Consider the following 25920-nt stretch of genomic DNA (forward strand, 5'->3'; position numbering starts at 1 on the left):
TAAAAGTATAAAAGGAAGTGACTGCTCCTTCAGTCTCTCTTATGCTCTCTGATCTTCAATTATATGAAGACTGTTTCAAAGTTGTGTGACCCTAGGCAAGTCACTTAACTTCCATTGTCTTACCTAATCCCTCTTCTTCCTTGGAACCAATTCATAGCACTAATTCTAAGAGAGAAGGTAATGGTTTAAAAAAAAAAGAATTTCAATATGTTTCTTGAGAAAAGGTAGAGAAAGGGATGGCTTTCCTTAACCCCTAAGCCATATATGCAGCCATGAACACATACTATCTAAAGTACACATTCTGTCTAGGTAAACCCAAGTCTGTTGTGGGCTCTTGTTCATTTGTTCTTTCTTGGCCTTAGGTGAATGATTATCTATCAAAAGATGCTTTTGTCTAGGTTTGAAGGCAATTACTGCTCAGGTCCCAATGGACTTTGACCCAATGGGGCTTGAATCTTTAAGATTAGGAACTTACTTAAGATGAGAAAAGTATAAACACCAAAGATATAACCAAAATCCAGGCTCGAAGTTTCCTAGCTAGGGAAGATGTTTTAGTTGCCATGTGCTCAGGACCTCATGGAAGTCAGCATGAGAGTAAAGATAAATTATTCCTCCTGCTACTCCCTTGTCCATTAATAGGTTGAAACACTCCCAACATGGTTCACCATTAGAAAGGAAGAGAGAAGCAAAGGGAAAGGTCACTCTCTTTTATGCATCCTCTGTCATGAATTCTTCCAACGCAGTAATCAATAAAGACACTTTTCATCATCTCAAAGTGCAATACTTTTAGTCCTAAGTCATACATGACCAGAAACAGTCCTTAAAGTCTTCCTCATGGTTGATCCAAGCCAAGCATGGCAACCCAATCATATTTTTGCGATACCTCCTTTAGTCCAACTCAATCTCATTTCATGGACTTTTAAGAGCCCATTGAAAGAAATGGGAAAAGAAGTAGAGTTCAAGGGGAGTGATGGAAATAACCAGTACCCAAACCAGAGCCTAGGAATCCAAGCTGAGCCTTTCTAAGATGTGTGTTAGGTTTTATATTTGGTATTTCCCAACTTCCTTATTAGGGCACCTTATTGACACAGGTGATAGAGTGCCAGGACTGGAGTCAGAAAAACATCTTCCTGAGTTCCAACCTCAGACACTTGGAAGTTGTGTGATCCTGGACAAGTCACTCAACTCTGTTCACCTTAGTTTCCTCCTCTTTAAAATAAGCCAGAGAAGGAAATAGAGAACCATTCCAGTATCTTTGAAATGAAAAACCCAAAAGGAGTCACTGAGTCAGACATGACTGAAAATGACCAAACAACAACAAAAAATGTTTCATGTCTCTCTTCTCTGAACGCCACGATTTGCTACCCCAAGTATAAACGTCCTTGAGAACATCAGGATAATTCAGTGAAACATGCTTTTCTTTCATGTTTGTGATTTCTTTTTTTTTTTAAACCCTTATTCTCCATCTTAGAATCAATACTGTGTAATGGTTCCAAGGCAGAAGAGCGATAAGGACCAAGCAATGAGATTAAGTGGCTTGCCCAAGGTCACACAGCTAGCAATTTTCTGAGGCCAGATCTGTACCCAGGACCTCCCATCTCTAGGTCTGGCTCTCTATCCAGGCACCTAGCTCTCTATGAGCCACCTCGCTGCCCTAAACTGTGACTTTTTGACAACTCACAATGCAAGTACAGAAAGTCAAAATCTCTCCTTTTTCTTAGTCTCACTTTCACGGACAAAACTTGTTGAAATAGAATAAAGAATCAAAAGGGGACTTTAAATATCATCTATTCTAATACCTTCATTATAGAGAAGGGGAAATTAAGACCCATGAAGTCAGGTGACTTGTCCAGGTTCTATTTACAATGGTAAATAACAGAAACATGATTCAAACCCAGATTTTCTGACTCTGTCCACTAAATCATAATGATGATTTTTCTCTCTGTTTTAAAAGGAAAAAAAAGAAAGAATTGAGGGCAGCTGGGTAGCTCAGTGGATTGAGAGCCAGGCCTAGAGATGGGAGGTCCTGGGTTTGAATCTAGCCTCAGACACTTCCTACCTCTGTGAACCTGTGCAAGTCACTTAACCCCCATTGCCTAGCCCTTAATGCTCTTCTGCCTTGGAACTGTTATAAAGGATTAGCTTTGCAAAGAGAAAGAAGCAAGTTGCAAAAAGCAAGAAGCAAAGAGAACCCACAGGGCAATGACAGGGTCAACATTCTACTCAGAACTCCCAGAAGCTGGGACTAGAGACTGAGGCAGTTGCTGACAATTGGTGAACTCCAGAGGAGGGAGAAGCTATTTCTCCCTTGCTGTCAGGATAAACCAGAGGATAAGTGTCTGGTATTTCTGGGGTGGACCCAGAAAACCAGTGGTTCCTTTCCTTTGACTGTCTTGATATTTCTTCCTGTTCCTACTGATGATGGTACAGAAAAAGTAGATTTCTGCTAGTGCTGGTAACATCTCTCTGGGACTGCTGCCTGAAGCAAAGAAGGACTCTTGGTTGTGAGATTTCTTTGGGACCCTGTTGTCTTTGCCCCTACAAATCCCTCTCTGACTTTAATTACTCTTTTAATTAGTTTAGGATAATTTAGAAAGTTTAGGGTTTTAATATCTGTGGTGGGATTAGATGTAAGGTAGTCCCTGATTCCCTTCCCTTTCCTCCTCCTTTTAGTTAAATAAACTTTTATGTTTATATATATATATATATATATAGCTTGTTTAACCCTTCATTTTAACCCTCCCATAACAGAACCAATATACAGTATTGATCTAAAATAGAAGGTAAGTTTTAATTTAAAAAAAAAGATCTCATTTAAGTGAGATCTCTTTCTTAATCGACCTGAGATAGCTTATTTCCAATAGGAGAACTCATTCATTCTATATTGTCTGATATATTCTCATATGTATAACTTCTAAGATTTCAATTTACTACTGGCTTGGATAAATGGGTTTATTTGAGTTCCATTATATGTGGTCTTTGAATAGCTGGCAGTTGATGGGGTGAGAGTCAAGCCTTAGATAGCTAAATTTAGGCATTCATTCCCCATTGAGCAATTAGGCATGAAGTTTGAACCTAAAAAATTATTTCCCTAGGCACTTGGACCTAGTGGAATGTGTTCTGAGTGAAAGTCAAACAACCTGGGCTCAAACCCCAGCTCTAACACATACCACTTGTCTCATCTTAGACAAATTACTTAATTTCTTCTGATCTCAGTTTACTCATTTTGTAAAATTAAGAAGGTGGACTAGATGACCCCTTAGATCACTTCCAGCCCTAAATTTATAATGCCATGATCATTACCTATCAACATTCACTCATTGACAGATATTTGTCAATAGTAACTGGTTGTTGATATATTACCACTATTTTAGTGGCCATATTGATATAATTCTAACCCTTTACCTGAAGAGAAAAGTTCGATCAACTTTGTGGCAACAATCTCCTGTTTCCTGACTGGAATTTTCTCTTGGAGAAAAATGGACAAAAAGGGCTAGAAATATCTATTCATGTCTCCAAATGTACAACATCTAGACAGATCCATGTTATATATACAAAATCTACATGGGCAATATACATGTACACATAAAAAGGCAAATGCACATAGGCCCTACAGTTGTTCAGATATTTCAGTCATGTCTGACTTTTTGTGATCTTGTTTAGGTTTTTCTTTTTCTACTTTTGCTTCTTTTTATTTTTAATTTATTTTTTTAATCTTTATTTTAATAACAAATTTCCACATAAGTTTTCCTAAGTTATATGATTCATATTGTCCCTCCCTTCTTTGCTCCCCCCTCCCAGTGCTGATATTTAGGTTTTTCTTGACAAAGATGCTGGAATGATTTATCATTTCCTTCTCTAGCTCATTGTACAGATGAGGAAACTGAGGCAAGCAGGATAAAGTGACTTGATTAGGATCACACAACTAGTAAGTGTCTGAGATTTGAGGTCAGAAAAATGAGTCTTCCTGATTCCAGATCTGACACTCTATCCATTGCACCTCCCAGCTGCCCATAGACCCTACAGCAGCATTGGCAAAGATTTTTAAGTTTGAGTCCCCAGAGTGCAATTTCACGCTACCCGTAAGCCCCTCCCCTCTCCCCCTGCTCCCACATTACCCCCAAAGAGCAGAGGGAAGATGTTCTGGCTTTGGGTGATTAGACAGAGGGATAAGTCCTGCAAAAAATATCCTTGGGTACTGGGAAAAGGGGGAATGGAGCAGCTCCCTGAGTGCCAGCTCTGCACACATGCCAATACTACACCAATGCTGTCCTCAAGATCTTAATAAATGCTTTTTGATTGAATGACTTTTTAAAAACTTAAGGTCATTAAAAGAACTTTGAAATTTCTCAAAAGCAATCCAGCCTGCTCTCCCTCTGCATAATTCTAGGCTCAACTCACTGTCCATTTGCTGCATATGTGGAAAAAAAATATATATATATATTTGTACACATATATATACATATTTTTTTAATTCTTACTTTCTTGGAGTCAATATTAAATATCTGTTCCAAGGCAGAAGAGCCATAAGAACTAGGTAATTGGGGTTAAGTGCCTTGTCCAGGTTCAAAGAGCTAAAAAATGTCAGAGTTCACATTTGAACTCAGGACCTGTAGTCTCCAGACCTAACTCTATCCACTGAGTCACCTAGCTATCCTAGGAAAATGCCAATGGACAAGCTCTAGATATTACCCATCTGCTGCAGATCATCATCTAGGCAAGAAGTACTATCCTTCATCTTTGATTTTTCCTCTAGTGGTCAGGCCAAGATCTTTTGAGTAGTTCCACATTCCATTCAATAGCCTCTGCTCTTTTAGGGCATGAAACAACCAGGGGAGTCTTCTATAAACGAGAGCACACAGAGGATCTCACCAACTCCAGGGAAAAACTCTTCCACTTGGATTTCGATCTCCTCCATGACTGTGATGAATCCCTCTGGCAAACATCTCACTAACTGTTTTATGCCTCACCCAGTATTCATGATCAGAGGCAGAACAAGTCAAACAAGTTTTTCTTTTTTGCATATTTCAAGGAATCTTGCATAATTGTTGACGCAAATATAGGAGCTGCTTTGTTGGAGCAGTTTTCAAGGCAGCACCTTGCTTTATGAAATGAAAAAAAAATACGATAAACACAATATGGCAGGGAAGGGAAGAAGCACTTACTATGTGGCAGGCACTGTGCTACATACTTTTACTAATATTATCTCATAGTTAGATACTGTACTTTTGGTTTCAGCCAACTCTTTCATGTTAACAATGTGATCTATTGTGGAATTTTGCTTGTGAAAGCCTATTCAGCATAGTGACCCACACATAGTAAGTACTTCAATAATTCAGTCATTCTTCAGTCATATCTGATGCTTCATGACCGCATTTGGAGTTTTCTTGGCAAAGATACTAGAGTGCTTTGCTATTTCCTTCCCCAGCTCATTTTACAGATAAGGAAATTGAGGCAAATAAAGTAAAGTGACTCACCCAACATCATACAGCTAGTAATTACCTGAGGCTGAATTTGAACTCAGGAAGAGAGTCTTTGGGAAGCCTACCAAAAAGGTTGATCTGAGCAGACCTCTGAGCCTGGAGCGTCTTCCTGTGAAACCTGACCCCAGTATTCAGTGAAGATAAACCAGAGTGAATGGGACTTTGCCTGAAAGCCATTCACCATAAGAAGAAGATCCTCTAAGTCCCTCTGAACAGTCCTTGAACTTGATAATAGCTAGGACAGCTAAGAGTCAGGACAGCTCTCACAACTCACGCAAAGCCTGACCCTGCAGGATTTGGGGAGAAGGGGTTCACTTGTTATTATTAGGGACTTCCTATTTCCCTCCTTCCCAATCACCTTATCCCACAACTCACTTGTCTTACCTTTTACATGTTCTTTAGAATAAATAGCCATTTCCTAAATCAAGAGTCTGCTGCATAGTGTTCAAGAAGGAAGACTGGGAGTTTGGGGGGAAGAAAGTTACCTTCTTTCCCAGAGAGAGAGAGGAGCTGTCTGTCTGTCTGTCTTACACTTTGGTTCAATCATGTCTCTGAGGGAACAGCATCTGTGATTCCGAAGGAAACCAGAGTGGGGTTTACCAGGGAAGGAGAGGAGGAAATCTATCCTCTCTCTTCAACCCTTAAGTACATTCCATCTTTACCACACTCTGGTCCTGAAATTAGTGGCGGGAGGCTCCATTCCTTCTCCCTCCATTACAATATGAGGAAACTGAGGCAGAGAGTGAGGATTTGCCTCATTGCGTGATTAGTGAGTATCTGAGGCAGGATTCAAACTCAAGTCTTTCACTCCTCCATGAACCTGCCTCTTAACACATTTAGGAATGTGATGCTAGAGTCCAAGTATTAGGCAATTAATTATCCTACCCAAGTCCATTGCACCTAGGGGGTCATCCTAGGCTCTTGAAAACAATGCCAGTGGAAGACAAGATCTGGCAGGTTGTTTCAAACTGGTCCTCAGAAACACAGGGTGTCTGCTTTTCAAGAATACACCTAGCTAACTACAAAGATGCTCATCCTCAGCACTTGATGATGAATCCTTTGGCCAAGAAAATCTATGAAACAAGCAACAAGATGAATTGAATGTCCTTCAGTCCCATTTTGCTTCTTCAGCAAACAGTAACAGAGAGAAAGGGAGACAAAGGTTTCTAAAAACTTCACACACAAGTTTTACATTTATCAGCAATGCTGAATTTACTGGGTATATATTTAGAATTTACTTATCTATGGCCAGACCCATCTCCCAGCAGAAGGTAAATTCCTGAGTGCTCAGTTCAGAGCATCAAAAAGACCTGAGTTCAAATTCTACCTGAAACATTTGCTATATATGTGACCTTGGACAAGTTACTTAACCCCTCTGAGGCTCAGTTTCCTCATCTGTAAAGTGGGCATAATAATAGCACCTACTTCAGAAGGTTGTTGTGAAGATCAAATGACATAAATTATGTAAAGATTTTTTCAGACCTAAAATATTGTATGAACATAAGCTGTCATTATTTTTATTATCACAGTGCTTAGCAGAGTTCCTGGCACATAGTAAGCACTTCACAAATTTTTGTTTGTTTGTTTTCTTCCAACCTTCCTTTCCTCCCTTCCATCTCCCTTGCTTTCTTCTTTCCTTCCTTCCTTTTTCTCTTTCTTCTTCATTTCCTTCCTCTTTTCTCCCTTCTTTCCATCCTCCCTTCTTTCTTCTTTTCCTTCTTCCCTTTTTTCTTCCCTTCTTTCCTTCCTTCTTCCCTTTCCCTCTTCCTCTATCCCTGACTTCTTTCCTTCCTTCTTTCTCATTACCTTGGTAAATCAGACACTTCAGTGCCTACCACATAGTAGGTGTTTAATAAATGTTTATTGAATTAAAGAGAATCATAGGAAAAGTGATTGTGATGAACCTAATCATTCTAAACTTTGGCATTATGTACTCTCTTTTCTCCACTCAGATCCCACTCCAATGCTTCATCATGGCAAAGGCATAACCCTGAGTTATTGAAGGCTATGTCTGTGGATCATAAGCTCTGGCAGGTCCTAGTAAACTAGGAAAGCTTCAAACATAGACTTAATGATAGACTGCTATGTCTGTCCTCCAAGGAGCCACATAAGCTCATAGAGCCTCATCACAAGAAAGTCGACTAAAGGGAGATTTATTTTTTATCAGGAAGGGAACATACTAAGTCATAGAGGACTTGGAAGCTGTGTCAGCAGAAGGAATACCCACTTATACGAAATGACGGATCCTTGAAATATGGAAGCATTATTTTTATCTTATATACAGACTAATTTCTGCAAATGGAAAACTGGTCTGATTTTTGTTGCCCAAGCTGTGTTTGAGGTCAATAGCACAATTATTATATTATGAATCACTAATTAGTGAGGAACTCCTACATTTATGGCATTATGCTAGTTACGAGGGAGAGGAGTGAATATAAAGTATAATACAGTATCTACATCTTCAAGGATCTTAGATGTGGGGATAAGACATATATGTATGTATGGTAGACAGGCATATGAACTCCTCCCAACTTGTTCACGAGGGACACAAGAGGGGATCTTTTTTTTTTTAATCTATAACAAGGACCATTAAATGGTCACAAAAAAATAAAGATGGAGAACCCCTTTTGGAAATCAGTTGAACTGAGGACCTAGACCCCAACAGAGATACTGAAATGGAGAGAGTGCTAAGGAAAGGAGCAGATCCACAGACTTTGCTCTTGCTAGTACAAAAAGGATTGGTTAAAACAGGAAGCCATGCGTGCCAAGTAACCGAAAGAATGTATACCTTCTTGGTATTGTGAGTTATGTGGACTTTTATGTATTGAATTATACATGTATGTATATAATTAAATATATCTTATATAGTTATATATGGCATATCAGGCATATGTTAAATATAATATATTTCCATAATATTGAATTATAAATTACCCACACACACATATATATGCATGTATGTATGCCTCCTGTAAAGGTAAGTAGGAGTCAGGCTATGAAGGGTTTTGAATGCCAAAGAGAGAATATTTGATCTTAGGGGTGACAGGGAGCCACTGGACTTTATTGAATGGGGTGGGGGTAAGGGTGACCTTGTCAGAACTATGGTTTAAGAAGATCAATTTGACAAGTTAGATGGTGGAGAGGCTTAAAGCAGGAGAATAAACTAAAATACTATTGTTCAGGAGTGAAGGATTGAGGGACTGATCCAGGATGGGGGTAACCTTAGAGAGGAGAAAGCCCAGATAACAAAATGAATTACACATCCCCAAAAAAGTAAGGGGGGAAACGAAAAAAGAGAAAGATACCGCTGGAGTTATCAATAATAACAAAAACTAAAACAACTCCAAAGAGATCATGAAGAGAATTCTAAAAGTCCACAAGAAGACCACGGTGAAAACAGAAGTCATAGAGTGAAGAAACAGACCTGAAACATCATAGATGAAACCTCAGGCCTCACTTAAGGTGATTTAATGGTTTTGTTATTGTTTTTGTTTTGAAAATATATGTGACAATAAAATTCAGAATAGAAGGAGAAAAGATAGGAGATAGATAAAGGATAATGTATAAGGAACACTAATAAGTGGAAAGTTAACAAAGAAGAGAAAAATAAGATCTATAGAAGAATGGGTGAGGATGCAAAGACAGACTGAAATGTGGTGTGTGGTTATGTGGGGAATCTTGTTTTTCTATTCCTTTTTATATTTTTTTCTTCTTCCATTAGAATGGAAGCTCCTTAAGGGCAAAGGATAGCTTCTTTTTTTTTTGTATTGTATTTCCAAGCTTAGCACAGTGTATAGCAAAAATTAAATGTTTAACAAATGTTTTATCTATATTACATTGATAAATTATATTTATTTTGTTGTTGTTTGGTCAATTAGTGGTGTCCAGCTCTTCATGATCATAGTTAGGGTTTTCTTGACAAAGAATCTAGAATGGTTTGTCATTTCCTACTCCAGCTCATTTTACAGATGAGGAATTTGGGGCAGACAGGATTAAGTGACTTTTCCAGGGTCATACACCTAGTAAGTGTCTGAGAATGGATTCAAACACAGGTCCTCCTGACTCCAGGCCTGGCACTCTGTCTGCTGCACCATTGCCATTCAACTTAAATACTTTAGAAAATCACAACACTGCTAGAGATAACCCAATGCAGCACATGTGGAGCCTAAATAAAGTTGGAATTGATTGTAAATGGAAACCAAAACCCAATTATTTTATTAAAGGAAAAATAAGCCCTCTCCTAAACAAAAATGGAACTAGATACCACTCAAGCAGAGGAAAAGACAACCAGCTATCCAGATCTTGATGGAGAACAATGAATATCTAAGATGATAGTCACACCACACACAAATGTTGTAAGGGATTCACAACACTAACAATATAAGGCAAATATGAGATGTGCTCTGGAATTTCATAAGAGGTAGTTATTGCATCATCATGGACTAGTATAGTCTTCAAAAATCCAGTTATTTCTTTTTGACAGTGAGGAATTAAAAGAGGAATCCAGCAAGAGGATTTAAAGAAACTTCATGAAAATTATCTAGTTAGATGTAAACATTAATGAGAATGTATGTAAAACTATCTTAAAGTAGCAATTCAGGAAACTGCAGAACAGGATGAGCCCAAAACACTTTTGAGTGGCTGGGGACAAAGAAATGGCAAAGCACAAGGAATAGTCCAGCCCACAAGCCAGCAGGGGTAGAAGAATCTAGCTGGACAAAACAGCGGCAAGCTCCCCCCAGGAAGCCAGCCAGGTCATTCCCTCAAAGTGCACAGTATAGGACCCAAAGATAGTTGGGCTTACCCCAAGCTCCAGAAAAGGTTATCCTGCAAGCTTAGAACAGTATTCCTTCTGTCATGGGAGCAGAGTCTCAACAGAAAGATAAGGTAATTAAAAAAAAAAAAACTAGAAAAGAAAGACAAAGAAAAAAATCTTAACCTTAAAAAGTTATTTTAGTGATAAGGAAGACCAAAATACAAACTTAGAAAAGAACAACAATAAAAATTTCTATCTCTAAATGTTTAACTCAGTGAAAGAGAGAAAGAGCACATCAATGAATTGGGCATGTAACTTTTAAAAAGCAAGGAAAGTATAAATTAAAAATCCTCAATTAAACACCAAATTGGAAATTCTGAAAATCAAAGATGAGATTAATAAAACTGAAAATAAAAAGTCATTGAATTAAAAAATGGAATAATGTCCTGGTTTTTTTGAAAACAATAAACTAGATAAATCATTTGGATAATTTTATTTTAAAAATAAAGAAGAAAACCAAATTACAAGAATAAAAAATGAAAAACGTGAAATCACAAACAATAAAGAAGAAGTTAAAGCAATTTTTGGAATTATTTTGGTCAACTATATGCCATCTAAGTGGCATATGCCAATCTAAGTGAAGTGGGTGAATATAAAAATATAAATTGTTCAGATTAACAGAAGAGGAAATAGAATACTTAAAATATACCACCTCAGAAAAAGAAATTGAATAGACCCTCAATGAATTCCCTAAGAAAAGAGACCCAGGGCAGGTGGATTCACAAGTGAATTCTACCAAACGTTCAAAGAACAATTAATTCTAATACTATATAAATTATTTGGAAAAATAGGTGAAGAAGGAATTGTTCCAAGTTCCTTTATGACACAAATATGGTGTTGATATCTAAATCAGAAAGAGCAAAAACAGAGAAAGAATACCATACACCAATCTCCTTAATGAATATTGATGCAAAATTTTTAAATAAAATACTAGCAAGGAGATTATAGATATATCACAAAAATCATATACCATTGTCAGGTGGATTTTATGTCAGAAATGAAGAGATGGTTCAGTATTAGAAAAACTATCAGCATAGCTGACTGTAACAAAATATATAATAACAAATTGTAATAAATAATAAATAAATGTAAAATATAAAATAACAAAATCAACAAAAGTCATATGATTACCTCAATAAATGCAGAAAAAACTTTTGCCAAAAATGCAACATCCATTCCTTATAACAATGTTAGAAACATTGGGATAAGTAGAATTTTCATTAAAGTGATAAGTGACATCTGTCTAAAACCATCAGCTAACATTACCTACAATGAGAATAAGCTGGAACTTCCCCAGTAAAATTATGGGTGAAACAAAGATGTACATTATTGCCTCTATTATTTAATACTGTACTTGATACACTAGCTATAACAATAAGAGAAGAAAATGAAATTGAAGGAATTAGAATAGACAATAAAGAAACAAAGTTATCATTCTTTATAGATGATATGATGATATGAATAGAAAACTCCAGAGAATCAACCAAATTAATAACTGAAACAATTAACAACTTTAGAAAAGTTACAGGATATATAATAAATAAATCCACAAAAATCATTAGCATTTCACTTTATCACAACCAAAGACCAACAGCAAGAGATAGAAAGTGAAATTCCATTTAAAATAACTCTAGATGGCATGAAATATCTGGGGTCTACCTACCAAAACAAATCCAGCAGTTCTCTGAACACAATTACAAAACACTTTTCGCATAAATAAAGTCAGCCCTAAATAACTGGAAAAACATTAGTTGCTCATGGGTAGGCTAAACCAACAGAATTAAAATGACAATTCTACCTAAAATAATTATCTATTCAGTAGCATACCAATCAAACAACCAAAAAATTATTTTATAGAGCTAGAAAAAAAGTAACAAAATTCATCAGAAGAACAAAATGTCAAGAATATCAAGGGAATTAATGGGAAAAAAATATGTTGAGAGGAAGCTTAATCATATCAGATCTCAAACTGCATTATAAAATGGTAATCCTCAAAACAATCTGATATGGCTAAGAAATAGAGCAATGGATCAATGGAATAGACTAGGTAATCAATACACAGTAATTAATGATCATAGTAATCGAGCGTTCAGTAAACCCAATGATCCAAGCATTTGGGAAAAGAACTCATTATTTGACAAAAACTGCTGGGGAAACTGGAAAACAGTGTGGCAGAAACTAGGCATAGACCAACATCTTCACCAACATATAGTCAAAATGGATACTTGCTCTAGAAATAAAGTGATACCAAAAATAAATGGGAGGAATACAGAATAGTCAAACTTATGGATAAGGGAAGAATTTATGACTAAACCAGAAATAATGCTACAGTGAAATGCATAGCTTTGATTATATTAAACTTAAAAGTTTTTGTACAAGCAAAATTAATGCAACTGAGATTAGAAGAGAAACAAAAATCTGGGGGGGGGGGGGAATTTTATAGCAAATTTCTCTGATGAAAGTCTCATTTCTCAATTATATAGAAAACTGAGTCAAAATTATAAAAATTCAAAGCATTCCCCAAAGTATAAATGGTCAAAGGATATGAACAGGCAGTTCTCAAATAAAAAACTAAACTATTATCAGCAATACAAGTTCCCAAGATAATCCCAAAGGTTTCATGATGAAAAAAATGCTATCCACAGCCAAGAAAGGAACTGCTGGAGTCTGATTGCAGATCAAAGCATGCCATTTTTCACTTTATTACTTTTATGAATTTTTTTATATGTGCAATATGTGTCTTCTTGCACAGCATGAGGAATATGGAAATATGTATTACATGGACAGCATATCAAACTATTTACCGCCTCATGGAGAGAGGAAAGGAGGGAGGGAGAAATGTCAGATTACAACTGATGAAAATTGTTTCTACATGTAATTAAAAAAAGAAACTCAGGGGGCAGCTGGGTGGCTCAGTGGATTGAGAGCCAGGCCTAGAGATGGGAGGTCCTAGGTTCAAATCTGGCCTCAGACACTTCCCAGCTGTGTGACCCTGGGCAAGTCACTTGACCCCCATTGCCTAGCCCTTACCACTCTTCTGCCTTAGAGTCAATACACAGTATTGACTCCAAGACAGAAGGTAAGGGTTTAAGAAAAGAAAAAGAAAAAAAGAAAAGGAAAGGAAAAAAAGAAACTCAGAAAACATAGGAATGTGTTTTGTTTGGTTGTTTTATTATTAATATAATTATTAACATAATACCAAAGTTGTATTATTATTAACATAATGGAAAGAATCCTGGGGAAGGCAGGAATTGAACTAGGCTTCAAAAATTGTGAGAGGAATGAGGAAGATATTGTAGAGTGGTATTCCAGTACTGGGGAATGGTATTAGCAAATACTCAAAGGTAAAAAATCCAAAGTACAATTGGGAGTAGAGTGGATAATCTGCCTGGTCAGATGGGAGGTTTTTATAGGAGAAGAGTCGGGGAAAAAGGCTGGAAGGTAGCTAAGCCCCAGATTATAAGGGGTTGTGAATTAAAGGCTCAGATATTTTATCCTCATCTCTTACTCATTGGTGATTCATCAAAAGTTTATGAACCAGGGGCAGCTAGGTGGCTTAGTGCATAGAGAGCCAGGAACAGAGATGGGAAGTCTTGGGTTTAAATCTGGCCTCAGACACTTCTGCTTTAGAACCAATACATATTATTAATTCTAAGACAAAAGAGAAGGCTCTAACAAAAAGTTTATGAACCAAAAAGTGCTTTAGGATTTTTTTAATCTAGTAAAGGAGTTTAATTAAAAGATTATCTTATAATAGTCTGGATATGATCAAAGAAGATCTAACCAGGGAATTAGAAAGGAAGTAGACTCATGACATATTTGGAGGTAGAGGTGGCATAGTGGATAGAGTTCCTGGGGATCAGGAATATCTGAGTTCGAATCAGACCTTGGATACTACCTAGCCATGATCCTGGGCAAGTTACCTAATTTCTGTCTGCCTCAGTTTACTCAACTATAAAATGAGGGTGATATTAGTACATCTCTCTCAGTCCCAGAGTTTATGTGGATTAAATGAGATATTTGTAAAGCACTTAACACAGTGTCTGGCAAATAACAGGGACTTTAAAATGCATGTTTCCTTCTTTTTTCATGATATATTAGAATTGTTAGTACTTGATGATTGGATATAAGAAGCAAGGAAAAGGAAGAAAGGTTTTAAGCATGAATGAATAGGTAGAGCAGATGCTGGGAAATTAGAAGAACAGGAGATAAATTTAGGCATGATAAATTTGACATGAAAAGCAGCATGGGGTAGTAATTAGGGGGTCACTTGGGACCTAGTGGGGAGAGGGAGTGAAGAATTGAGATTGGGAACTGATTTATCCAATTATTTTAGTTGTGACTGATTTTGTGACCCCATGTGAAGTTTTCTTGGCAGAGATTCTAAAATGATTTGCCATTTCCTTTTCCAGCTCACTTTACAGATGAGAAAACTGAGGCAAATAGGATCAAGTGTCTTAACCAAGGTCACAGAGCTAGTAAGTATCCAAGACCAGATTAGAACTTGGGTTTTCCTGACTTGAGGACACTTGGCTTGGCTCTCTCCACCATGCTACCTAGTTGGAAATATAAATTAGGCTTTAAAAATGAGTAGGAGGAATCCAGGTGGATCAGTGGATCAAAGTCAAACCTGGAGATGGGAGGTCCTGGGTTCAAATATAGCCTCAGAAACTCCTTAGTTCTGTGACCCTGGACAAGTCACTTAACCCCAATTACCCAGCCTTTACTGCTCTTCTGCCTTGGAACGGATACTAAGCATTATTCTGAGACAAAAGCTGAGGGTTTTTTTTTTTTAAAGAAAAGAATGAGTAGATTTTGGTGGCTAGAGAAAAACAAGGAAGGTAAAGTTTCTCCTAATGGAAAATCCAAAAAATGATGATCAAAGTCACTAGACCCAAGGCATCAAATACAGAGAGGGAGCAGAGAGAACAGGGAATATCCCAAACATGTTGTCTTCCTTTATTAGAAAGTAAGCCTTGGAGAGCAAGTCAAAGCAAATATCTTTTATATTTGTATCCCCAGAACTTAGCATAATGTCTAGTACACAGTGTGGTAATATGTCCTTTTTCACCCTTTCCTCTCTTCACTCATTTATCCAGTCACTTATTCAATCAGAAGAGTCATGATGGCCCCAGGATTTGTGTGCTCAGCATCCCTGGCCCAAAGGCTCTAATACTGAATCTTTCACTCCTCTCAATCCTCAGCAACATCAGATGGACAGGCAGAACAGGAAAGGCTGAAGCTTTTGGAGGGGAAGAAGGGTTGATTGAAAAAGCAATATCCTGGAGGAAATAAGTGAAGAAGGAATTGAGAGCACAGGTGGATGAGCTAGCCTTGATTATGAATTCTAGGATTTAGAATTGGAAGGGCAAAGTTCCTTGTTTTATCAATGGTTGATCAATGTTACACAATTCAAGTATTCTTGACTCCAAATCTAGGTCTTCTATACCTTTCTCTAAGAGAATTAAGTGAAATAGTCTAATATTAGGATACTCTATTAGGGTGAAAAACTCTAGTATATTATTAAAAATAGAATCGGGATAGAGACTATGATTTTGTTGATATAGGGAGCTCCCAGGTGAAGGAACTCCTTCCACCAGTCCTTCCACCAACACCTTCTTTATGACTTAGAACCTTAGAGAGCTGCCTAGCAAGGGTCAGCGAACTCTACCAGGAGACTCAAAGCTAAGGTCATCACGAGATTTGGCACTTGGCTCATAGTCTTACTGACCCCTGGCTAGAATATTGAGAACTTGAATTCACTTGTAAGTTCCTTGAGGACAAGGACTATCTTTGCCTCTCTCGGTATCCCCAATGTTTAACATAGTTCCTGGAAAATAATAGGTACTTAATAGATCTTTTATTTTTTAAACTCATCTTCCATTTTGAAATCAATACTATGTATTGGTTTTAAGGCAGAAGAGTGGTAAGGGCTAGGCAATGGGAGTTAAGGGACTTGCCCAGGGTCATACAGCTAGGAAGTATATAAGGCTAGATTTGAACTGTCTTTAAACCTGGTTGTCTATCTACTGAGCCACCTAATTGCCTCCAGCACTTAATAAGTCTTTATTGATTGATTAAATTACTTGTCCAAGGTCACAAAGCTAGTAAGTGTCAGAGGCTAGATTTGAACCTAAGTATTCCTTACTTTCCATCCACCATATCCCACCACTTCTATTTGTGTAAATATGGACCAATGATCTCATGGTAGATAAAGTAATTTATGTTCAATTAATTATTTATTTGATGTTTGTATTGTGGAGATTCTGAGAATAAATTACCTTTTGGCAACAAGGAAAAGTTCCAAAGTCCTTTCAAAGGAAGTCATTGTAGAAATTCTTCAGAGCCATAGAACTCCCTACTCCTAAAACATTCATCTTAACAGAAAGGACACTGGGTAGAAAATTAGACTGTGAAGAGGCCTAGGCTGAAATATGGCTAAAGTCTCCATTTTATCTTCTCTGAATAGACCAGAAAGCAACAGAGGACTCCTAAAGCAAATCATTTTCTTCTAATATAGACACATCAACAAAATGTCCCAAATGAGCTACTTGAAATGGTTAAGAAGGTTGCTGCAAGAAACTGTTGGGGGTGGGGGGAGAGATTAGCTGCAGTGGAAAAATCTGTCTGATTAAATTCAATTATCCATTTGACAGGATAAAGGCACTAACACAATTATCTCACTCCAAAGTACACATCATGATTCTTTCACATACCTCCAGTAGAATTGCAAACACTCTTCTCCAACAGTGTCAGAGGACACAGATGAAATGATCTCAACTTGAGGGGATTCCTGCTTCTGTCTCTCCCTTTCATACCAAATCCCTTATATTCAATTTGAAAGTCTAAATGACAACAACAGTCCAAAGAAAGCCACATACACCATGTCCATTTGCCAGTGTTCCAGAAAGAATCCATATGATGCCAGTATGTAGAACAGGCATGAATATATCTATACTTTTTTGAAAATGTAATTTAATGTTTATTTTTTCAGTTGCATGAAAAAACACTTTTTAATAAGTGCTTTTTGACATTTTAAAATTCAGATTTCCTTCCTCCCTTCCCTCCCCATCCCAAGGTAAATGAAAGTCTGATATGTTATACCCATACTTTCATGTAAAACATATTTCCATATTGTTCACGTCATAACAGAAGACACACATCCCACATTCAATCAACATCTCATGAGGTGGGAGATGGCCTGCTTTCATCTGTAAACAGCCTCCACTAGTTCCTTCTTTGGCTATGGATTTTTTTTTTATCATGAGTCCCTTATGGTTATCTTGGAGATTGCTTTGATGATGATGGCTTAGTCCTTTACAGTTGACCAATGTACAGTATGTCTGTTACTATATACATTGTTCTCTTGGTCCTGCTCACTTTTCTTTGTATCATCAGTTCCTATAAGTCTTTCCAGGTTTTTTTTTAATTCATTCTGATCATCATTTCTTCCAGACCAATAGAATTCCATTACAACCATATACCACAACTTGTTCATCTGCTCCCCAAGTGATGCACAACCCCTTTGTTTCCGATTCTTTGCCATTACCAAAAGAGCTACTAAAAATATTTTGGTACAAGCAGGTCCTTTTCCCTTATCTATGATCTCTTTGAGATACAGACCCAGTAGTGGAATAGCTGGATCAAAGAGTATGCGTGGTTTTGAGACCCTTTGAGCCTGATTGCATATTGCTCTCCAAAATGAGTGTATCACTTCTGTGTGTCCTTTTAATACTTAAAGCAGGCATGTTACCTTTAGAAGCTATATTCCCTAGATTCCTGTTTGAAGTCTTTCAGTATTGAAAGATGCTGAGTGACCAGTACCACCAGGAAGAAAATTTAGAAGCATTAGGGGAAAGCTCTATCCAGAAAGCTAGAGGAGGCTATGGAAGAAAAACCTGGAAAGAGAGAGAGAGCCTGGAAAAGAGGGGGCATCTAGCGCAGGCTGGGGTTCATACTTTTTACAGAGTCCTCTCAGGGAGCATGCATGTGGCTGGATTCTATATTTTCCTGGATTTATCATTTAACCAATAGACAAATATAGGGGCCACCAGCAGTTCCTATATAATGAACCTGTGGGTGGTGATTAATGAATACATGACATGATATAGGTTTTGACATTGGTTGATTTGACAATGATGAAATCAAAGAGGAGGAGATTAATCCAACCCATGCTTTGTAAAAGAATGTAGTCCAAGCCAGGACACTGTGGCTGGCAATGCCCAGCCCAGGAATTTGCTTGTCCTTTGGACTGTGGCTTTCCATACAGTAACTTTACCATGAGTGTTGGTATATGAATATATAAGATACAATATCAATACATCAATCATACTTCCAAGATGCTAACATGTCTGATATGCTACGACAAATTTCTAGTATCTTCATAGCCTAGAGTGCCCACCAAAGAAAATAGCAGGAGAAGTGGGCATGAATGGACTCAAAGATTTCAGCTCCTAAAGGGTTTTGGAAGTTATTTTGGACAATGAATATTTTAAGCTTTTCTGTTTGATTTACCTCTTTGTTATTTATCTTGCATTCCATTTTAAAGAAGTTATGTAGTACAGTGGAAGAATCCCTGAATTTTGAGTCAGAAGAACTAGGTTTTAATCTTGACTCTCCCACTTACTAGCTAGGTAGCATTGAATAAGTTACTTAATTTCTCTGGGATGCAGTTTCTTCATCTTTTAAAATGAGGGGGTTATAATATTCTAGGGTCCCTTCTAGCTCAAATTCTATGGGTCCTTAACTACTGGTCTAACAAAGAAAAAGTTCTATAAAGTCTTTTTTTTAAATAACCTATACCTTCTGTCTTAGATTCCATTCCAAGGAAGAAGAGTGGCAAGGGCTAAACAATCTGCCCAGAGTCACCTAGCTAAGAAGTATACAAGGCTAAATTTGAACTCAGGTCCTCCGAACCCAAGGACTAGAGCTCTATTCACAGTGCTACCTAGCTGCCCCAAGCTCTGTAAAGTCTTGCCCAGCTGGAAAGGCTTCCAGTTTTAGCCCAATGCCACTGTAGAGGAGGATAGAAAGCTAGTGTGATCTTGTCTATAGTAAGAGATGCATGGTATCCAGAAAGAAGGAAGCAATCCTCATATTCTGTCCTCATCAGAACTTGTTCATGGTGTTTGGAATAGTTCTGGATACCACATTTTAGAAAGGACAGTAAAAAAAATTGGGAGTTCCAGAAGAGAGCAATTAGTGTGATGAAGCACCTTGAGATCATGTCTTAAGGTGACTGGTTGAAGAAACTAGGATTGGAATGCTTAGCCCAGAGAAGTGAAGGCTTAGGAGGAACTCAGTCACCTTCTTCAAGTGTTCAAAGGACTATAACATAGAAAAGGGATCAGACTAGTTCTACTTGGCCCCAGAGAGGGTAATGAGTCGAAGCTACAAAGAGGCAAATTTCACCTTAATGTCAGGAAAACCTTCCTTAATATTACATCTATTGAAAAGCGGAATAGCTAGGTGGCTCAATGGATAGAGAACTGGGCTTGAAATCAGGGAGACATCTTGAAATCTGGCCTCAAGCACAGGCTAGGTAACCCTAGGCAAGTCACTTAAACCTGTTTGCCTCAGTTTCCTCATGTATAAAGTGAGTTGGAGAAGGAAATGGCAAAAACACGCCAGTATCTTTGCCAAGAAAACCCCAAATGGGGTTGAGAAGAGTCAGACACTACTGAAAAATGACTTAACAACAAGAGTGGAATGGACTGTCATAAAAGGTAGGAGGATAGGGAGTTTCCCTCCCACTAAAGGTCTTCAGGCAAAAGCTGGGTGGCCACTTGTAAGATTTGTTGTAGAGAGGATCAGGTCAGACTAAGTAGTATCTGAGATCCTTTTCACTGAGATTTGGTGATTCAGTGAAATAAGGGCAATACATGTATGAAATGAACCTCTCTATAAAACTTTCCTGCATAAGATATGGATATAGAAAAGTTGGATTCCTCTAAGTTCAGCCCCCGAACTGTTCTGCAATCACTCTGTCAAATTTTCATGTTTCTCACTAACAAACAACATTCATGTATCCTATGGAATTTTTGACACCAGCATAGGGTTGCTTGTAATATACCACAAAGGTCATGTCACAGTTGACTGAATGTCCATAAATAACTTTTTAATGAATAAAAAAGAGCCCAGAATGCTACTCTAAGAAAGGTCAGAATCATAACTAACCTCGTTGCAGGCTCCTTTTTGGAGACAACAGGCATTGATCCTTGACTGACCAAGGAAGGTTATTATGTAGCCTGAGGCATGCTTCCACTGGAGGTCTCTCAAAGCTCCAACACATTCCAGCTCCCACATTCCCATCCCATGCATCTGAACTTCAGCTCCTGGGAAAATGCTGGAATGAATCCAAAGCATCTGAGTTTTCCTTCAGAATAGCTAACATATTTGCAATGGCCCAGCTGTATTTACTGTACATTGATGAAACTATTCCTAATGCATCCAATTTTCTAACCCAACTGTAATTCAACTCCATTATGGTCAGATTTTTCCTTTGCTGTAGTTTCCCTAAATTGAAACATTTCTTATGCTTAAAGATCTCCCTGGTGCTCAAAAGCAAAATTGGTTTCCTATAAAAACTTGGCATAGATACCATTAATTAACAGAAAACAGAATGCCTTGTGTGCTTTCCCTCACAAAGTCTACTCATGCAACACATTTCTTTCCCAGAGGCATAGTTCATTCCTATGGACCAGAAATTAAAAATGTATTTTTTAAATAAGGGGATATCTTTCACAAGCAGGGGCATTTAGAGAAGTGGTATGCTTTATTTAACAAGAGGACTTTAGATAGAGGGAGAGTGAAAATATATATCACTAAAAGAAAATAAGGCATGCCAAATGGTTCTGCCATATTTTCAGCTATTTCAATATGGCTTCCTACTAGAGACTAAAATATAGTCAATTTACCTGATCACCAAATGATTCATTACAAAATGACCCACAGTTGCTTTGATTTTGCTAGAAGACAGCTCTCAAAAAACCCAAGTCAACAGTTTTGTAATCTTGTTATTTCAGTTTTCTTCACATTTCACTCTTATTGGGTAATGGTGCCATCTGATTGATAATCAAGCTTAAAATAAAAGTTGTTTACTGAGAAGAAGAATTAACAAGAAAAAATTCCAAATAAAACCACAATCCTGAGCTTTTTCAGTGAATCTAAACATCCTGAATGTTTCTGTTGGTCAAGAGAGATTCGGAAAGACTTCTTATAGAAGGATGGAACTTGAAGGAACCCAAAAACATCAGACATGAGAAGGATAGGGGAAACCAGAAGAAAAGGCAAGGAGGTAGATCAGTGGATAGAGTACTAGACCTGGAATCAGGAAGATCTGGGTTCAAATTTGCCCTCAGATACTTCCTGGCTGGGTTGCCATAGGCAAGTCACTTAACCCCAATTCCCTAGCCCTTGTCACTTTTCTGTCTTGGAACCAATACAGATTCAAATCACGGGGACTAGGGACACGGTACCTCTATGATCTGAAAAATTCACATAAAATACTTTGACCCTTTCTTCATACCAAAGAAAATGTTTGAATTTCTTCTTTTTCCTTTATGGAGTGTTTACAATGCATTCTTGTAAAATTTTGGAAACTGTGTTTATTTATGGTATTAAAAGATAAAATATGTTGATATGTAATATATTTATTTGATGCATTTTTGAGTTTCTAAATTTTTTCTGTATCATATTCTGGCCTTTATGTGTCATCTAAGGCTTCTGCAAAACTCCCCAAAATTATCATTTTTTATGCTGAACTACAATATATCAAACTGCAATGAAGAAAGTCTTAATATAGAAGGGATATCTGTACTTTTGTTGATTTTAAGACAGAAGGTAAGAGAAGAAAGAGACAGACAGAGAAAGAAAGAAGGAAGGAAGGAAGGAAGGAAGGAAGGAAGGAAGGAAGGAAGGAAGGAAGGAAGGAAGGAAGGAAGGAAGGAAGGAAGGAAGGAAGGAAGGAGGGGAGGGAGGAAGAGGAAGAGAGAGAAGAGAGAGGAAGAAGAAGGAAGAGAAGGAAGAAAGAGAGAGAGAAGAAGAGAGAGAGGAAGAGAGAAAGAAAGAGAGAGAGAGAAGAGAGAAGAAAGACAGAGAGAGGAAGAGAGAAAGAAAGAGAGAGAGAGGAAGAGAGACAGAAAGAGAGGAAGAGAGGAAGAGATGAGAGAAGAGAGAGAAAGAGAAGAGAGAGGAAGAAGAAGAAAGAAGAACAGAAGAAAGAAGGAAAGACAGAAAGAAAGAAAGAAAAAGAAGAGAAAGAAAGAAAGAAAGAAGAAAGAAGAGAGGAAGAGAGGAGAGAGAGGAGAGAGAGAGGGAGAGAGAAGAGGGAGAAGGGAGAGACGAGAGAGAAAGAAAGAAAGAGAGAGAGGAGAGAAAGAAAGAAAGAAAGAAAGAAGAGGGAGAGAGAGAGGGAGAGAAGAAGAAAGAAAGAGAAAGAAGGAGAGAAAGAAAGAAAGAAAGAAGAGAAGAAAGAAAGAAAGAAAGAAAGAAAGGAAGAAAGAAAGAAAGAAAGAAAGAAAGAAAAGAAAGAAAGAAAGAAAGAAAGAAAGAAAGAAAGAAAGAAAGAAAGAAAGAAAGAAAGAAAGAAAGAAAGAAAGAAAGAAAGAAAGAAAGAAAGAAAGAAAGAAAGAAAGAAAGAAAGAAAGAAAGAAAGAAAGAGAGGGAGGGAGAGAAAGAAAGAAAGAGAGAGAGGGAGAGAAAGAAAGAAAGAAAGAGAGAGAGAGAGAAAGAAAGAAAGAAAGAGAGAGAGGGAGAGAAAGAAAGAGAGAGAGAGACAGAGACAGAGAGACAGAGAGAGACAGAGAGAGAGAGAGAGACAGAGAGAGACAGAGAGAGAGACAGAGAGAGAGACAGAGAGAGAGAAGGAAGGAACCTTGAGTTGGGAAATAGTACATAGGACATTTTGGGCAAAGAGCACTGGAGAGGCTCAGTATCACTAGATTGTATTGTTATTAGGTATACAGGTTTATGCAGCTATAGTGATGCTAATATTTATGAAAGGCTTAAAATTGCATAGCAGATATGAGGGTTATGCAAACATGTGGCAGCCAGTATTCCTAGAGCAGGTAGGTGTGCCATATTGGCTTGACTTTGCCTGTTCATGTTAAACCAATGCTTCAGTGGTTTACTAGAAGACTCCAGCTGCCCTCAGCCCTCTAAAATAGATCATCACCTTCCTCTTCTGGCCTTTGTTCACTTTACCCTATTACATATTGAAATGGCAGCATGCATATGTTCTGGAAGGAAGAAAAAGCTATATCCAAAGTAGCTCTAGTGATTATTTATCTCACTTATACCAAAGAGAAAGGGGGGGGGGGGGATAGAGCAAGAGAAAGAGAGAGAGAAAGGAAGGGAAAGAGGGGTGGGAGGGGGAAGAGATAAATAGAGAGGGGGAGAGAACAAAAGAAAAAGAAAAGGGGGGAGAGAGGGGGGAGGAAGAGAGATGGAGAAACAGAGAGGGGGGGAGGAGAGAAAAAAGAGAGGGGGGAAGGGAGGGAGGGCTTTTCTTTCCTCACTAAAACACACTCTAAACAATTTTTAGGGAGAAAAAAACAGACACATTTTGCATTTAGCATTCCTAAACTAAACAGGAAATGCTGATGTGTTTCTTTATGAACTCTCTCAAGGACTGATAGCATTCCCCTTGCCCTCCCCCCAATTCATGTGACAGGAAGTGGCACTCATTTTTAGTAGGCAAGAATCTTAGTACAGAAGAAAAAATTGAAGTTTTCATTTGGAAAACTCAAGCCCAGTTTATCAGATAAACCTCTGTAGAAAGCATCACCAAGGAAATACTTATGCTTGGAAAAGAGAGGAAGACCTGCTAGCTAAGGGAAGTATTTGAAGTTTCACTATGCAGATCAAAAGGTGCCCACCCAAGGATATTTGTCAGGAATTTAATTCTCTCACTGTGTAATCTGATTTGCCACTGTAAATCTATGCAATAATCCCAGCAGTTCAGCACTTAAATATATGCCCCCAAACTGGATAATTGCCCAGAAGCAAAATATATCCAAATATCCAATATTCTGACATTTAATAAAAGTTTGAATTAGATTTGCAGCCTGCCATGATTTAATTTGGGGGGAGTTCAATGTTGAGTAAAACAATGGGAAAATATTACAGGAACTTTGTGCTATTCAGAAGTGACTGAGGCCTGGCCACTTCCCCCTCCCCTACAAACCCACCCCTTTTCTTTTGCCTTTTTTTTTTTGGCAAATCTTTGCAATAACATCTATAGACTTCCCCAGAGATAAGTTTTGTTTCAAATATTCATCTGAATAAAGTTTTTTTTCTGAAGAGGAAGAAGATTAACAACTGCAGAATCTATGTAAGGAACCTAACCTTATTTGAGCTGAGAATGTGAAGTAAAGTAAGAATGATGACAAAGAAATCTGAGGGTTTTTTTTTTCAAATGTGACAAACACTAATTTTGTCATTTATTTTACCATCATGATACTAATAAATTTGGAACTGTGTTGCACAATCAGAAGTGAAAATTAACACAATCCCCAGGACTCCTCTCCTTGCCTACCAAAGGAAATTGGGCCAAGCAAAAGAAATGGTGCTCTGAAAAGTAGAGTTGATCAAAGAAATTCCCTGATGCACTTGAAGAGAGTATAGAGCGGTGAGTCTCTGGGACTTCTTCTGTATCTTTATAGAAGGTTTTGACCAACCACTGATAACTCACTGAAAGGATCTTATAACATACTCTGGGATGTGACCATGAAATACCTCAATGAAATGAAGATATACCTTTAAATCTCAGTGGAGATGAACTGGTTGGATGGGTCTGGAATGAGTTGAAGCTACCCACTTTGTGTTGGGTCTATAAAAAAGTGGTCAGTTGCATCAGCCACACCATTCAAATAAATTCTGAGAGTTGAGTATAAACCAGAAATCTAAGAACAAATACGGGATCCCAGAGAAAACAAACAAAAAGTGTATGTTCTGAATCAAAGGTGGAATCACATGAAGGATTTTAGAGTAGGACCCTTATAAATCCATTACTGGGAAAACACTTTCCTAGATTATTCCTTGATGAAGTTGTCTTCTAACACATGAATAACATTGTGTTTGTGCCCATTCTTATTCCCTCCCTAGCTTGACCACACAAAGGTATGGCTAAACTAAATAGTTTTCCAAGAAGAAAAAATTCTATTCCCTGGTCAAATACCACTACTAACTAGCCAGCCGTCTCAGAAATGTGTGCCATTGCACTGAAGTCTTGGCTTCTACTAAGAAAATTATTCAAAGCATTTGTCCTACTGACAGTTTGTCAATAGTGTGATCTTTGAATAGGAAGGACAATGTATTCCATTTTCCTTCCATTAGAGACCATTTACAACTGACTCTGCATGCTAAAAAGACATGTCTTCCAATAAAAATGCATCCTCGGGTGATTTGTTTTGTAATGTTACAAAATAAAATGCAGGTCTATGCTTGTGCACATGTACACACAGACTTGTGTCCCATTTGCTAATAATATTCCCAAGGATCATCTCCACTTTTATTTTCAATCAAGTTGACAAACACCTGACATGTAGAAGGCACTGTCCTAGGTGCTAAAGATATAAAGATAAAAAATGACATAACTCCTGACTTCAAGGAACTCAGATT

This window comes from Monodelphis domestica, chromosome 1, assembly GCF_027887165.1.
Source record: "Monodelphis domestica isolate mMonDom1 chromosome 1, mMonDom1.pri, whole genome shotgun sequence".
Taxonomy (NCBI): Eukaryota; Metazoa; Chordata; class Mammalia; order Didelphimorphia; family Didelphidae; genus Monodelphis; species Monodelphis domestica.